Source organism: Rutilus rutilus, assembly GCF_951802725.1.
Source record: "Rutilus rutilus genome assembly, chromosome: 1".
In the NCBI taxonomy this organism is placed as follows: domain Eukaryota; kingdom Metazoa; phylum Chordata; class Actinopteri; order Cypriniformes; family Leuciscidae; genus Rutilus; species Rutilus rutilus.
The window spans coordinates 80185667-80200734 of NC_140209.1; the positions used below are offsets into that span (position 1 = coordinate 80185667).

General features: G+C 47.4%; 1 long non-coding RNA gene across 1 annotated transcript; it reads left to right on the forward strand.

Annotated features, from left to right (window-relative positions):
• Positions 1-13473: 13473 nt before the first annotated feature.
• On the forward strand, positions 13474-14570 carry LOC311301349. Its single transcript, XR_014629446.1, has 3 exons — positions 13474-13541; positions 13781-13902; positions 14142-14570. It is a non-coding gene; the product is annotated as an uncharacterized lncRNA (long non-coding RNA).
• Positions 14571-15068: the final 498 nt, after the last annotated feature.

The window sequence follows — 15068 nt, forward strand, 5'->3', positions numbered from 1 at the left end:
ATGTAAAGCGCTTTGAGGTCTCAGAAAAAGCGCTATATAAATGTAACGAATTATTATTTATTATTATTATAAAGACTCTACATCCATGCTAATTAAGTATTGGGACCCAACATTGCCTAAATTAGACAAGCTGTTTAAGACTTCCACAGTATCCTCAATGAAAGACGGAAGAGTCCTCACAAAAGGCTTAATAAAGAAATCAACAAACTTGGACGCAGGTTCAGTAAGTGTACTATTGTCCGAGATAATGGGTTGCCCAGGAGGGTTGTCAAAGGGGGGTTTGTATACTTTAGGCAGTAAATAAAATATAGCCAAGGATGGGTGTTCAACTATCATATATTTCATTTCGCTTTCAGTAATACATTTCTGAATTTTTGGCATGAGTTAAGATGTTACAGTCAGTTCAGACAAAGGATTACTAGCTAATCTTTCATAGTGCTTGGTTTCCAATTGCCTTGTCGCCTCTAGGATATACATATCTTTCGACAGGACCACTACGGCCCCACCTTTATCAGCAGGGCGAATAATGATATCATCAATTGTAGAAAGCTCCTTGATAGCCTTACGTTCACTTATCGTCAAATTCGATTTTTGTATGGGTCTGGACCGGGTATCAAAGAATTTTTGCCCATCATAATCAACTTTTTTACAAAAGGCAACAAGAGATGGATTTAGGTCTAAACAAAGGACACAAGTCACTATTGGGAGTACTAACAGGAACATCTGAGTTATCAGGAGTACTGTCAGGAGTCATGTCAGAGTTGATAACTGTCCTGGAACAACCATGATTGTGTCCTGACTTATGATAGAATGTCTTTAAATGTAAATTCCGATAAAAACGGAATAAATCCACTCTAGTGTTAAATAGACTGGAGGTATGAGTGGGTGCAAAAGACATACCCTTAGACAGTACATCAAGTTGCTCGTTGGAAAGAGGCATTTTGAAAGGTTAATTACCGAGGATATTTCTTCCTTGGTATCGAACGCAGTGTTGGTGGACGAGGACATTCCTCTACCTCGGCGGCCTCGGCGTGTCTTCTTAGACCTCGATGGTTTGTTCCCTGACGAATTGGGATCTCAAGTAAAATGGGCAAGGATGAGAGGGAGTTCAGCTTCCTGACAGCCTGATGTATGAAGCTGTCCTTCAATCTGCTGGTCCTCGCCTGGAGACTCCGCAGTCTCCTTCCTGATGGCATCAGATTGAAGAAGCTGTGTGTCGGGTGGGTGGGATCACCTGCAATGCGAAGGGCTTTGCGGGTGAGACGGGTGCTGTAGATGTCTTGGAGGGAGGGAAGAGAGACACCAACGATCTTCTCAGCTGCTCTCACTATGCGTTGAAGTGATTTGCGGCAGGATGCGTTGCAGGCACCATACCACACAGTGATGCAGCTAGTTAGGATGCTCTTGATGGTGCCTCTGTAGAAGGTGCACATGATGGGGCCCGGGGCTCTGGCTCTTCTAAGTTTGCGGAGGAAGTAGAGACGCTGCTGTGCTTTCTTGGCCAGTGCAACAGTGTTGTTAGTCCAGGAGAGGTCCTCTGTGATGTGCACACCCAGGAACTTGGTGCTGCTCACTCTCTCCACAGTCGCACCGTTGATGGTCAGAGGGGCATGCTGAGTGTGTACTCTCCTGAAGTCAACAACAATCTCCTTCGTCTTCTCCACATTCAGAGAGAGATTGTTGGCACTGCACCACCCGGCCAGGCGGCTCACCTCGCTCCTGTAGTTGGTCTCATCTCTGTTGCTAATGAGACCCACCACAGTCGTGTCATCCGCAAACTTAATGAAAAGGTTAGAGCTGTGTGAAGGTGTGCAGTCGTGGGTCAGCAGAGTGAAGAGGAGGGGGCTCAGCACACATCCTTGGGGGGCCCCAGTGTTCAGTGTGATGGTGCTGGATGTGTTACTGCCAACCCGTACTGCTTGAGGTCTCCCGGTCAGGAAGTCCAACAGCCAGTTGCACAGAGAGGTGTTAAGCCCCAGCTGGAGCAGTTTGTGAGTGAGCTGTTGAGGGATGATTGTGTTGAATGCTGAACTGAAGTCTATGAACAGCATCCTGACGTATGTGTCTTTTTTGTCCAGATGTGTGAGGGCTGGGTGAAGGGCAGTGGCGATGGCATCATCGGTCGAGCGGTTGGACCTATAGGCCAACTGGAAGGGGTCCAGGGAGGGGGGGAGGACAGACTTGATGTGGTGCATGACTAACCGTTCGAAGCACTTCATGAGAATAGGGGTGAGTGCTATTGGACGGTAGTCATTGAAGCAGGATGGAGATGACTTCTTCGGGACTGGAATGATGGTGGTAGCTTTGAAGCATGTGGGGACAACAGCCTGATTTAAAGAGATGTTGAAAATGTCTGTGAAGACATCAGTGAGTTCCACTGCACAGTCTCTCAGTACTCGCCCAGGAATGTTGTCAGGACCCGGAGCTTTGCGTGCATTGATCCTGTTGAGGGATCTCCTCACACTGTCCGGGGACAGCGTCATCACCTGGTCGCCGGTAGGAGTTGGGATCTTCTGTGCAGTGGTGCTGGTTTGTGCCTCAAAGCGAGCAAAGAAGGCATTCAGCTCGTTCAGCAGGGAGATGGTGCTGTCACAGGTCTGTGGTGGGGGCTTGTAGTCCGTGATGGTCTGTATCCCCTGCCACAGGCTCCGAGTGTCTCTGCTGTCGCTGAAACGATGAGCTATCCTCCTGGAGTACTGTCTTTTTGCCTCTCTGATGCCGCGTGAAAGGTTGGTCCTAGCTGTCTTCAGGCCCTCCTCATCTCCAGCTCTAAACGCAGCGTTTCAGGCCTTCAGAAGGCTGTAGACCTTCCCTGTCATCCACGGCTTCCGGTTGGCCCGGACAGTGATGGTCTTTGTGACTGTCACATCATCAATGCACTTGGAGATGTAGGCAGTGACAGTCTCCGAGTATTCTTGGAGGTCTGTAGTGTTGTTGTATGTGGCAGCCTGTTTAAACATATTCCAGTCAGTGGTGTCAAAACAGTCTTGAAGTTCCTCTGACGACCCTTCCGGCCACACTTGAATCTGTTTGTGTATTGGTTTGATGACTTTAACGAGCGGTCTGTATGCAGGCATTAGCATGACAGTGATGTGGTCTGAGGCTCCGAGGTGGGGGAGGGGGAGGGCTTTGTAAGCTCCTCTCTGGGTGGTGTAAACAAAGTCCAGGGTGTTTTTTCCTCTTGTTGGAAAGTCTATGTGTTGGTGTATTTTTGGGAACACACTCTTTAGGTTTGCGTGGTTGAAATCACCAGCCAAGATGAGAAAAGCATCTGGGTGGGCTGTCTGCTGCTCACTGGTGTGCTGGTACAGTTCATTCAGTGCCTCACTCCTGTTGTTGTTGTTGGAGCTGGGAGGGATGTATACAGCAACGAGCAGTATGCCTGTAAATTCCCTCGGTAGATAGAACGGCCTGCACTTAATAATCATAAACTCCACCAGGGGTGAGCAGTGTTTGCAGACCACAACAGCGTCGTGGCACCATGCATCATTGATGTAAACACAAAGCCCGCCGCCGCGGATCTTACCTCCCTCGACGAGAGCTCTGTCAGCTCGATAGCATGTTAGCTGGTCGAGCTGTATGGCGCAGTCCGGAACGCTGTTGTTAAGCCATGTTTCCGTAAACAAAAAAACACAACAGTCTCTTACAGTCCTCTGAGTAGATCGAAGTAGTCGGATGTGGTCCAGTTTGTTGTCCAAAGAGCGTACGTTTGCCAGTACGATAGTGGGGATAGCTGGCTTGTGTGGGTAGGCCGCTAGCCTAGCTCGGATACCTCCGCGCTTACCCCTCTTCTGCTTCCTCTCACGCCGCTTGTAGCGCCTCCGCTGTGGGCGAGATGCCGTAGTGGGGGTCGGTGATGGGGTGGGATTTCGGAGCAGACCGAGGTCCCGCAGCTCTTCAGCGTGCACTTTAAACAAAGTTTAACTCTAAAAATGTAATTCTGCCGACCTTGAGCAGAAACTCACGACTGTATGCGCGCTTAGAGACAGATAGTCGAGACGAAGATGTGCAAAAACATGTCGACTTACAAAACAAAAAACACGAAAACACCGTTCTGTCGGGAGAGAGAGAAGCCGCTGCGACTGTGCGCGCCGCCATAGCCATCAGATATCTAATTCTCCATAGATAGCCGCCCCAACGTGTGGAGTTTTGTTCTCAGATCCAAGACATACTGAATTTCGTTTTTACTATTAGAAGGTCCGTCCTCCCAAGTCTCTCTAAGGACATCCAACACCCCACGGGGCTGACGTCCATAGAGAAGCTCGAAGGGGGAAAACCCCGTGGAGGCTTGCGGGACCTCCCGTACAGCGAACAAGAGGGGTTCTAACCACTTATCCCAATTTTTGGCGTCTTCGTGTACGAACTTTCGAATCATGGTCTTTAATGTGCGGTTAAAACGTTCCACCAGCCCGTCCGTTTGTGGGTGATAGACACTGGTTCGGATCGATTTAATGCCCAATAATTTGTAAAGTTCGCGAATCGTACGTGACATAAACGCCGTGCCTTGATCGGTGAGAATTCCTTTCGGAATTCCCACCCGGGAGATTAGTTGAAACAGTGCGCTCGCCACGCTTTTCGCGGAAATAGTGCGGAGCGGCACTGCTTCAGGATACCGTGTTGCATAATCCACCAGGACTAAAGCAAAGCGGTGTCCCCGCGCTGACCGTTCTAATGGCCCGATGAGGTCCATACCAATTCGTTCGAAGGGGACCTGCATTAATGGTAGGGGGCACAATGGTGCTTTTGGGTTGGCCGGTGGATTCACCAACTGACATTCACGACAAGACGCGCACCACCTGCGCACGTTCTCGTGAATGCCCGGCCAGAAAAATCGGGCCATGAGACGGTTAAGTGTAGCCGTTTGTCCTAAATGCCCGGCCATTGAATTACAATGAGCCGCCTGGAAAAGCATTTCCCGACGGCTTTTAGGAATCAATAATTGAGTTGTATCTTGTTTTGTCTGGGAATCTTGGGTCACCCGATACAACTTATCTTTCAAAATTGCAAAATATGGATAGGAGAGCGGTTGTTCAGGTTGAAGAAGCTGACCGTCGATAGAGCGAACCTGATCAAATGCATTTTTCAGCGTTTCATCCTGGGACTGTTCCAGGGGAAAATCATCACGCTCTGTGAGGATTGTTTGCTCTGGAGCACTCTGTTCCCCTGAAACAGACCCTAGAGGTTCCGGATCAGCCTCTCCCAACTGGGCAACCGCTATTCTACTCTCATCTCTTTTCCCCCAAGAGGCATCCGCACATAAATACCCCAATAATTGATTAAACGCTGGCCAATTGGTCCCCAAAATTATCGGATGCCGGAGGTGCGGGTTAACTGCCACCTCTACACTATGTCTTTCTCCCCTAAATTGAATTTCCACAGGCAAAATAGGATAATTCACCACTTCCCCGTGCACACACCGCACCTTAACCATGCGGCTATTATCCAATGCCCTAGGTTGAATCAGGCTTTGATGTATGGAGGATTGGTTACATCCTGAATCCACCAAAGCCTGATAGGTACCCCCCTTGATACTCACTGGTATTTGGTACAGGCCAGCCTAATCGAGGGCAGCCTGTGGCGCGTCGGGGACCCAGATCAGTGTCCCCACCTCCATCACTGGACACCGGTCGATGAAATGACCCGGATCCCCGCAACGCCAACAGGCCGGCCCAGACTTTACCGCCACCCTGGCGGCAGGAAGTGGGTCAGGTGATTTGCGTGGAGAGAGCGGCGGGGCACTTTGGGTTGCGCCCAGCCCAGGGGTCGAGCTCCCTCCCCTGGGAGGTGCCCTGGGCGTCACCGTTGGTTCCGTCGAAAAGCCCGTCCTCCACCTTGGTGCTGGCTTCGGCTGGAACCCTCCACGTGTCCGGGGAAGTGGCACAGGCCTAGGAGAGAGAGAGGGAGAGGGGGGAGAGAGAGAGAGAGAGAGAGAGAGAGAAGCAGATGGAAGGGGTTCGCCGACCCCTGGGCACGCCACCATCTGGTCCTCCGCCAGCTGGATGGCCCGGTTCAGCGACGTCGGGCGGTGGCACTGGACCCACTGAGCAGTCCTCCTCGGTAGTCTAGCTACAAACTGCTCCAGTACCACACGATCGATGATATCCTCGACGTCGCTTTGGTCGGCCATCAGCCATTTGCGGCAGGAGTCCCGGAGCTGTTGTGCCATGACGAAGGGCCGGCCGGACTCTTCCAGGGTCAGCGACCTGAACCTCTGTCGATGTTGTTCCGGAGTCCGGCCGACCCGCTGGAGGATGGCACGCTTGAGGTCTAGGTAGACCAGGAGATTCTGGACTGGCAGTTGGTGTGCGGCTAGCTGTGCCTCCCCGGACAGCAAAGGGATCAGCCGCATTGGCCAGTCCGCTTTGGGCCATCCTCGATCCTCCGCTGACCTCTCAAACAGGTCCAGAAACCCCTCTGGATCATCTTGTGGACCCATTTTGTTGAGAGGCAGATGTGATGATGTATCTCTCGCTGGGGAGATGGCCCGAACCTCCCGGTCTACCCAGCTCCGGAACAGCTCGCGGTCTTCATGCTGGGATCGGAGGAGCGCCTCGAACCGCTGGTCTTGCTCCTCCTTGATCGCCAGCAGGTGTTGATGTTGTTCCTGGTGAAGACCGGCGAGCGACTGGATGATATCCGCAAATGGCGTTGCTGGTGGGGTCTGCATGGCGGCGGCGTTCTTCTCCCTTCCCGGGTTTCGGCACCAGTGTGATGAGGTTCAGTACTTTTGTAATGAGGGAAGGAAGAAGACAAGGGGTCGGCGATGACTGGGACTCTCGTTTTATTCACTCAAGTTGAAAACATAAACAAAAAGGTGCGCACGTAGCGCGTTCACCGTGCAACAACACAGCACAAACTCAGTCCGTAATTCAGAATACAAATCGTCAGCTTCTCTCTCCGTCCGCGGCAGCACACGAGGTCCCAGTCACTCTCTCTCTCTCTCTCACTCTCTCCCGATCGTGCTTATATCCGGTCTCTCCACGCCAATTACTGAAATCAGACACAGGTGTTCATCATCTGCACTTGACCCACTTACTCACCGCTCGCTTCCTTCCTCTCTCTCCCGCTACAGACTCCGCAGAACCACGCCCCCCTCGCCACAACTACACAACACCCCTAACATACTCACTAACATATAGAAGTTAACCACCTCTACCGTGCAAAACACGCAACAAACATGTTTTCTCCCACAGGTAGAAACTAACTTCAGAAACTAGCTTAACAACGTAGCTACACTTACCATAGGAAACATGGTAACTACCCATCCAACAAGTACACCTGAGAACACCTCTCATTACATCGTGATACCTGACACCTTAGCTGTGCAACAGTAGTTATAAGTCATACCAGGAACACTCAACTGCTTTGTTTTGTTTTACCTCTTCCTTCCTTTCCTTCTTCTTTTATTAGGTAAAATGCCTGTCCACCCTATAAGGGTCAATGTCGCAATAATAGGATTGACACACCACGCCTAATATTTGTAAGTCACCTTAAAACGAATGTGAGCCAGAGAACTCCCTGCATCATTCGTATCACAAATTGAAAGGTAAATTGGTCCAAACCTAGAAGAATTTAGAAGAGAATAAAACAAACAAATCAAATTTAATCACAAAATTGATTAATCACCGTCCCAAAACGAACTAGGATAACGGTCCTAAAATTGAACTAAACCTTGTTCAATGTGATTAACTATATTGAGAGAGTGAACCTGTTTATGCCTAGATAATCTAATGCCCTGCACCAGTAAAGTGACCAGTCATGGAGGTGTTGTCTTGTTGTTTGCTGTGTGTGTTTCCTTCCTCTACCCATTTCTCCAGCGTTCACCAATGTCTTCTACTCAACCCATCATTGAACGAGGGGGGATATGTAGCGACAATGGGTAGAGAGCAACCACCAACTAATCTTCTTTTTGAATATTAATTCAAATTCTCTACGTCTCGATGACTGAGGGGGGAAGATTTGTTCAGAACGTCTCATGATCATCACCGGTCTGACTAATTAGAGGAGCCCCCAGCACTAACTAAATAATGAATGGACAATGCTATCTTTGTTGCCGAAATTACTGATTGGTTAAGAGAAAGACAGAGACCAAGGTCTCACACAAGAGCCCTCACATTCCAGATTCAAATTACCCAACCCAGAGCCATGAATCATTTCAGTCTCCAGAAAGTCTGCTAACCAAAGACTTTTATTGGTTAACTGAAGGAAGAACTGGTCAACGTTTGATAGTTTCGCAAGACGGATCAGTTCAGAAAATGGTACTGCTGACCCCTGCGGCTAACGGACCCCATCTTGGTCCCATGAGAGATGAACAAAACCTCTCTTCAGCAGGAACTATCCATGACCTCAGATTGGAATGTCTAAACTTTACACACCAAAAAGACTTTACCTATCAAAATCCATAAGACTCATTCAAGAACAATTTTCAATGGACTTATAGACATCAGACATCATTCTATGTGTTTCTACGATATATGTGTCCATTTAATATGCTTTAATCCCATATAATTCATGTAATTGTATAACTATTAGATGTTTGAATGAAAGTGTGTTGTGTTTCATATCAGTATGATTGTATGCCCGAGATTCAAAAGATGGCTTGAATGATATCTGTGTAATATGTTTTGATCTTCTTTTAATTAGAAATCATGTCTAAACTGTGGCCTCTGTTCTCTCTGCTTAAGAGCTAGAGAACAGACACCCCCCCAGATAATGCATGATTTACGATGAGACAAACAAAGCCAGTGTCTAATTGGTCCGATCTCTTCAGGAGGGGGGACAAACTTTTAGTTTAAAAACCTTAGACTTAAAACTCTCTCTCTCTCTCTCTCTCTCTCTCTCTCTCTCTCGAACCACTCTCGGCTCTCTCTGCTCTCTCGCTGCTCTCGCTCTCTCTATAGGAACCATGTAAACGCGCAAACGAAATAACCCAAATCAAGATCTGAAGAACATGGGTTAAACAGCTTCATTCAAGCCATCATCATCTACTCTCAATTTCCTTTTTTTTCTTAGTTTCATTTCTTTTCCGTTGTGAGTGTCGGTTCTAAGTTAAGTTTTGCGACAAGATTTCGAGCCACGTTTCTTCTGCAAAGCCAGCTTCAACCAAAGACTTTCATTCCGCCAGCACACCACGTGACTGACCACGTGACCCAGACATCAGGCACGAGGAGACCGAACGGACCGGGAAAACCCCTTTCACGCAACAAAAGGGAATCCCCAAAAGCAAATACGCAAGTAGACTTCCTCCAGACTTTTAAGCTGAAACTGGTGTTTTGATAAGGGTAATAACCAGTCTTAAGAAACGATAGAAGGGTTAAATTAATGATTGATGGTTCGTTCAGGTCATGTCTAAGTGCATATGGAATCATGAGATTTCATCCTTTCACTCTTAAACCCACTCTTTCCTCACTCTATCCGCTCTATACGCTTCATGTGTTAGTATATAATCAATAAAGTATTGTTTGTATTTGAAAAGAGATTGCTTGTGTATGTGCTTATCAGATTTATTGTCTTGAACTTCGATTTAAGTTACCTATGCTGTTACCCTTAATTTACTTCGTAATTTATTGTTAGCTGGGGATTGATTCTTTCTTGGCCAGGAAGATATTATATTTCCTAGAGTTAATACTTGTTTATGCTTTCTGTTCATTGGATGAACTGATAAAATGATCATACTATTGATTCTGCTACAGTAAATTCTGAAAATAATTAAAAATAATTAAAATATTAATTATTGGTCATATTCCGTTATGAATAATAATTAATAATATTTATACGTGGGCGTATAAACGCTACAAGTCAGAGATGATCTTCAGATGGAACTAATTGAGCTTCAGTGTGATTCAGAACTGAAACACAAGTTCAAATCCCTTCCCTTGACAGACTTCTACAAATGTGTCCCAGCAAACAGGTACCCAAAGATGTGTAAGCAGGCACAAGTGATGCTGTCTCTGTTTGGCAGTACCTACCTCTGCGAGCAGACCTTCAGTCTGATGAACTTGAACAAGAGTAAACTCAGAAGCAAAATAACTGACTCTCACCTACATAATATCTTATCTTTGTCTGTAAGTCAGCTACAGCCCAATCTTGAAAAACTTCTGAAAAATAAGGACCAGCTTCATATCTCTCATTAGGTCACTGACATTGCAACCACATTGGTTGTTTTATTGGTTTTATTATTACTTGTGTATTTGGCATTGAACTGTATTGTACATTGAACACTTGGGGATTGTTATGGTTTAGAAGGAGAGAACCCAATCGCAGACATTTCAAGGGTTTATTACTACACAAACAGAAAACAAAACCCACGAGGGGGCAAAACATGACTGAGGGTAGAACACTTAGACAAGACTATAAACTGACTAGACAGGAAACAAACTCACAATTCTTCATTAATAATAATAATAATAATAATTCGTTACATTTATATAGCGCTTTTTCTGAGACCTCAAAGCGCTTTACATATGGAAGGGGGGAATCTCCTCAACCACCACCAATGTGCAGCATCCACTTGGATGATGCGACGGCAGCCATATTGCGCCAGAACGCCCACCACACACCAGCTTACTGGTGGAGAGGAGACAGTGATGAAGCCAATCAGTATATGAGGATGATTAGGAGGCCATGATGGACAGAGGCCAAGGGGCAAATTTGGCAATTTGGCCTTCTCATTAAACAGGAATCAGACAATGTACTAACAAGACTGTATAACAAGCAATGTTACACACACTATGTTTGACAATGAACCGACACAGGACAGAAAACAAGAGGGGATTAAATAGGGAAGCTAATGATGAGGGCAACAGGTGAAACTAATACGGTAATGATTACAAAACGAGGATAACAAGGGGGCGGGGTTACATGACGAGACAACGCAAGCACATGGCCAAACAAATGGCCATGTGCTGCACATGAAACATGGGCCTGTCATGATTCTGCCGCAAGACAAGAGAAAATCAAGAACAAGATGGCAGAATCATGACAGAACCCCTCCCTTAAGGAGCGGCTTCCAGACGCTCCCTAAGGGAAACTAAACACGAGACATAACAGACTGTGACAAGGACACAAACCAACAAAACATGACGAATAACACTAATGGCAAACATGAAAAAACAATCACAGGGTTAGGGTGCAAAATCAAAAACAATAAACAAGGCAGAGGAGATGGGGGAAACACAAAGTCCTTGAGGGGCAGTCCAGGGTGGATGGGAGGACTGGGGGGAAACACAAAGTCCTTAGGGGGCAGTCCAGGGTGGATGGGAGGACTGGGGGTCTTGGGCCTCCGTGACGAGGACTGAGGACAAGGAATCCGGGGAGACTTGACTGGAGACGCATGAGGGGAAACTTGGGAGAAACAGTAGGCAGCTTGACAGGGGAGACAGGAGGCGACACAACAGGAGATAAGACAGGGGATACTGCGGGTGACGGTGGAACAGAAGCAAAAACAGAGCTCCCCGAAGACGACTCAGTATTAACGCTCCCCATCACAGAATCGGGGAGATCGTCGTCTGCAGCTGACTGGGGTACGGCGCTCTCGGCAGCTGACTGGGGTACGGCGCTCTCGGCAGCTGACTGGGGTACGGCGCTCACTGCGGCGCCCCTAGACTCAGGACAAGACATGACGGGGACTTCAAGAATTTTGACCAGACGTTTTAAGTACTCAGACATTGTCTCGGCAGCGACGAGGACAGGCATCTTTTGCGAAGCAGAAACCGACTGTAAAACAGCTTCAGCAGCTGAATTGTCCACTGCTCTCTCTGCAGCACTTACGACTGCAGACTCGGGAACAGCACTTGCAGTAGCGAGCTCTGGGACAGCGACTGGGACAGCGCTTGCAGTAGCGGGCTCTGGGACAGCGCCTGGGACAGCGCTTGCAGTAGCGGGCTCTGGGACAGCGCCTGGGACAGCGCTTGCAGTAGCGGGCTCTGGGACAGCGCCTGGGACAGCGCTTGCAGTAGCGGGCTCTGGGACAGCGCTTGCAGTAGCGGGCTCTGGGACAGCGCCTGGGACAGCGCTTGCAGTAGCGGGCTCATGGACAGCGCTTGCAGTAGCAGGCTCTGGAACAGGCAGAGATGAAGGACAAGAGGCTCCCTTCCTCCTCTTCTTTCTCCTTGGCCGCGGAGCAGATGCCATGGACGGACTGGTGACAGGAGAGGGAGGTGAAGCAGGAACCATTACAGGACCTGGGGAGCCCAGCACAGGCGAGGAGGACTCCGGGCAGGAAAACTCCGATGCTGACTCCCACGACGGGTGCCTTCCACGCTTACCATGAAGATTTATGGATGTGGAAGGTGTCTCAGGAGTCACGGCAGGACTGGGTTGGTCCCCAAGTGTAGCGACGGCTAGCAAATGACCCTCAGGGATCACAGGAAGCTTGGCAGAAGGTGAAGAGGACAACCACCATTGTTCCCGGAGCTCCGACTGCCACTTGAGAAGAGACACACTGTCTGCTGGGTTCAATGATGGTCGGTTCATTCTGTTATGGTTTAGAAGGAGAGAACCCAATCGCAGACCATTTGCAGACATTTCAAGGGTTTATTACTACACAAAACAGAAAACAAAACCCACGAGGGGGCAAAACAGGACTGAGGGTAGAACACTTAGACTTAGACAAGACTATAAACAAAGACTAAATACTGACTAGACAGGAAACAAACTCACAATTCTTCATTAACCCTCTGGGGAACGCCCGCGCGTTTTGCTCGTTTTTTTTTTTTTTAGCAATGAAAATAAACACTAAATGCTCTGTTAATTTTGATCTTTCATTTTCGTGTAATACATCAATCGATCCTGTTCAGTTTCTATTTTTTTTCTGTATACTCACAATAAAAATAAAATGTTTCGCTTTTTGACAAATAAAGAAAAATTAACATGATGCGATTTCTGCCTTCTCTCTGTCAGTAAACTCCCATTTGAAACGCGTTCGAAAATGATCTATAACTCCGCGAAAATTCAGTCAAACAGGCAAACAGACCCACGGGCATAAAGCTTGAGATCGCATCTTTTAAATGAAGTAATTTATATAAAAAACTAATATTCTCAGCTTCTGTAAACTGTATAAAAAGAGAGCGACTCCAGTCGAGCTCATTACGAGCCATTCAAAAGTAATTTGACCACTCCCCGGAGAGCGCGTGCTATTCAAATGCAAATTCTGAGAACCATTTCAGTCTGTGAAACGCCCCCACATCAGCTGTAAACAAAGCGCGTCGCAATCGAGTGAGGCATAATATAGCCTACCTTATGGAGAAAAGTTTCCTCAGAACAGTGCTGATATGAGGAGCAATATCTCCTGATATGAGGAGCAGATCCCGCTGAGGAGTGAGGTAGGCTGTTTTCTTTTCTCAAGTGTTGATGTGGAATAACGTTATGGAATAACGTTAGTGTAGGCCTGTGTAAACCGCAAAAAGATGAATCGCATTTCTATAATATGACTCGCGTTTCTAGGACAAGCGAGCAACAAGAGGCTCGACTGAAACGCGCAACTGTGTGTTTTCTGGAATACTCTGCTCTCTTGTTATTGTCAGCGTTGCTTTGTAGTCAAGGTAAGGCCATCTTCGATTCTCAGCTTCCCTTATATTTTTAACTTCACATAATTGTGTATTTTAGTTGGACGCGTTGCCACATTAAACAAGCAGCCGCGAGTGAAAATTATTATTGTTAAAGTCTAATTTGCACTTTAAGCCTCTGCTCCTAGCACTTTCAAAGCGAAAGTTGGCCCATTATCGCGTTATCCACTTAATTGCAAGACCGAACCAGCATCTGTTAGAATACCTTTCAATAGACGAGATTCAGTTCACTCCCGTAGGACAAGCGAGCAACAAGAGGCTCGACTGAAACGCGCAACTGTGTGTTTTCTGGAATACTCTGCTCTCTTGTTATTGTCAGCGTTGCTTTGTAGTCAAGGTAAGGCCATCTTCGATTCTTAGCTTCCCTTATATTTTTAACTTCACATAATTGTGTATTTTAGTTGGACGCGTTGCCACATTAAACAAGCAGCCGCGAGTGAAAATTATTATTGTTAAAGTCTAATTTGCACTTTAAGCCTCTGCTCCTAGCACTTTCAAAGCGAAAGTTGGCCCATTATCGCGTTATCCACTTAATTGCAAGACCGAACCAGCATCTGTTAGAATACCTTTCAATAGACGAGATTCAGTTCACTCCCGTAGGACAAGCGAGCAACAAGAGGCTCGACTGAAACGCGCAACTGTGTGTTTTCTGGAATACTCTGCTCTCTTGTTATTGTCAGCGTTGCTTTGTAGTCAAGGTAAGGCCATCTTCGATTCTCAGCTTCCCTTATATTTTTAACTTCACATAATTGTGTATTTTAGTTGGACGCGTTGCCACATTAAACAAGCAGCCGCGAGTGAAAATTATTATTGTTAAAGTCTAATTTGCACTTTAAGCCTCTGCTCCTAGCACTTTCAAAGCGAAAGTTGGCCCATTATCGCGTTATCCACTTAATTGCAAGACCGAAACAGCTGTACTCACTCAAGCGGTGAAAGCATTTTTCTGTATATCTGTGTATTTTGCGCGCTGTCGCGGAAGCGTCAGCGGAAGCGTTCAGCTCTCGTGTTCAGCCTCCTCGTGTGAAGACAAAGACCATCGACTCTACCTGCGCGACTCCACCGAGCAGGGACACCAGAAAGGCACTTGAAATTCGCCTTTTCCCTTTCCACTTCTTATCTTATCTTTCTCCCGAATCAGCATGTGTTTTCAACACATCCCTGTTATCGTTCGACAACGCCCTTTCATCACGCGCACAAGGCAGCGCGATACTGCTAATCTGCGTCCCATTCTCTCATCCTCACACACTCCTCTCTCTCTTTCCCTGGGTCTATGGAATTGTCAGTCAGCAGTCAACAAAGCTGACTTCATTCCAGCCTTTGCATCTCATTCTACTCTCAGTATCCTGGGCTTGACTGAGACCTGGATTCGTCCTGAAGACTCAGCAACCCCCGCTGCTCTCTCTAGCAATTTCTCCTTTTCTCACTCCCCTCGCCAGTCTGGGAGGGGTGGCGGGACAGGGCTTCTCGTTTCCAACAATTGGAAATACTCAGCGCTCTCTTCTC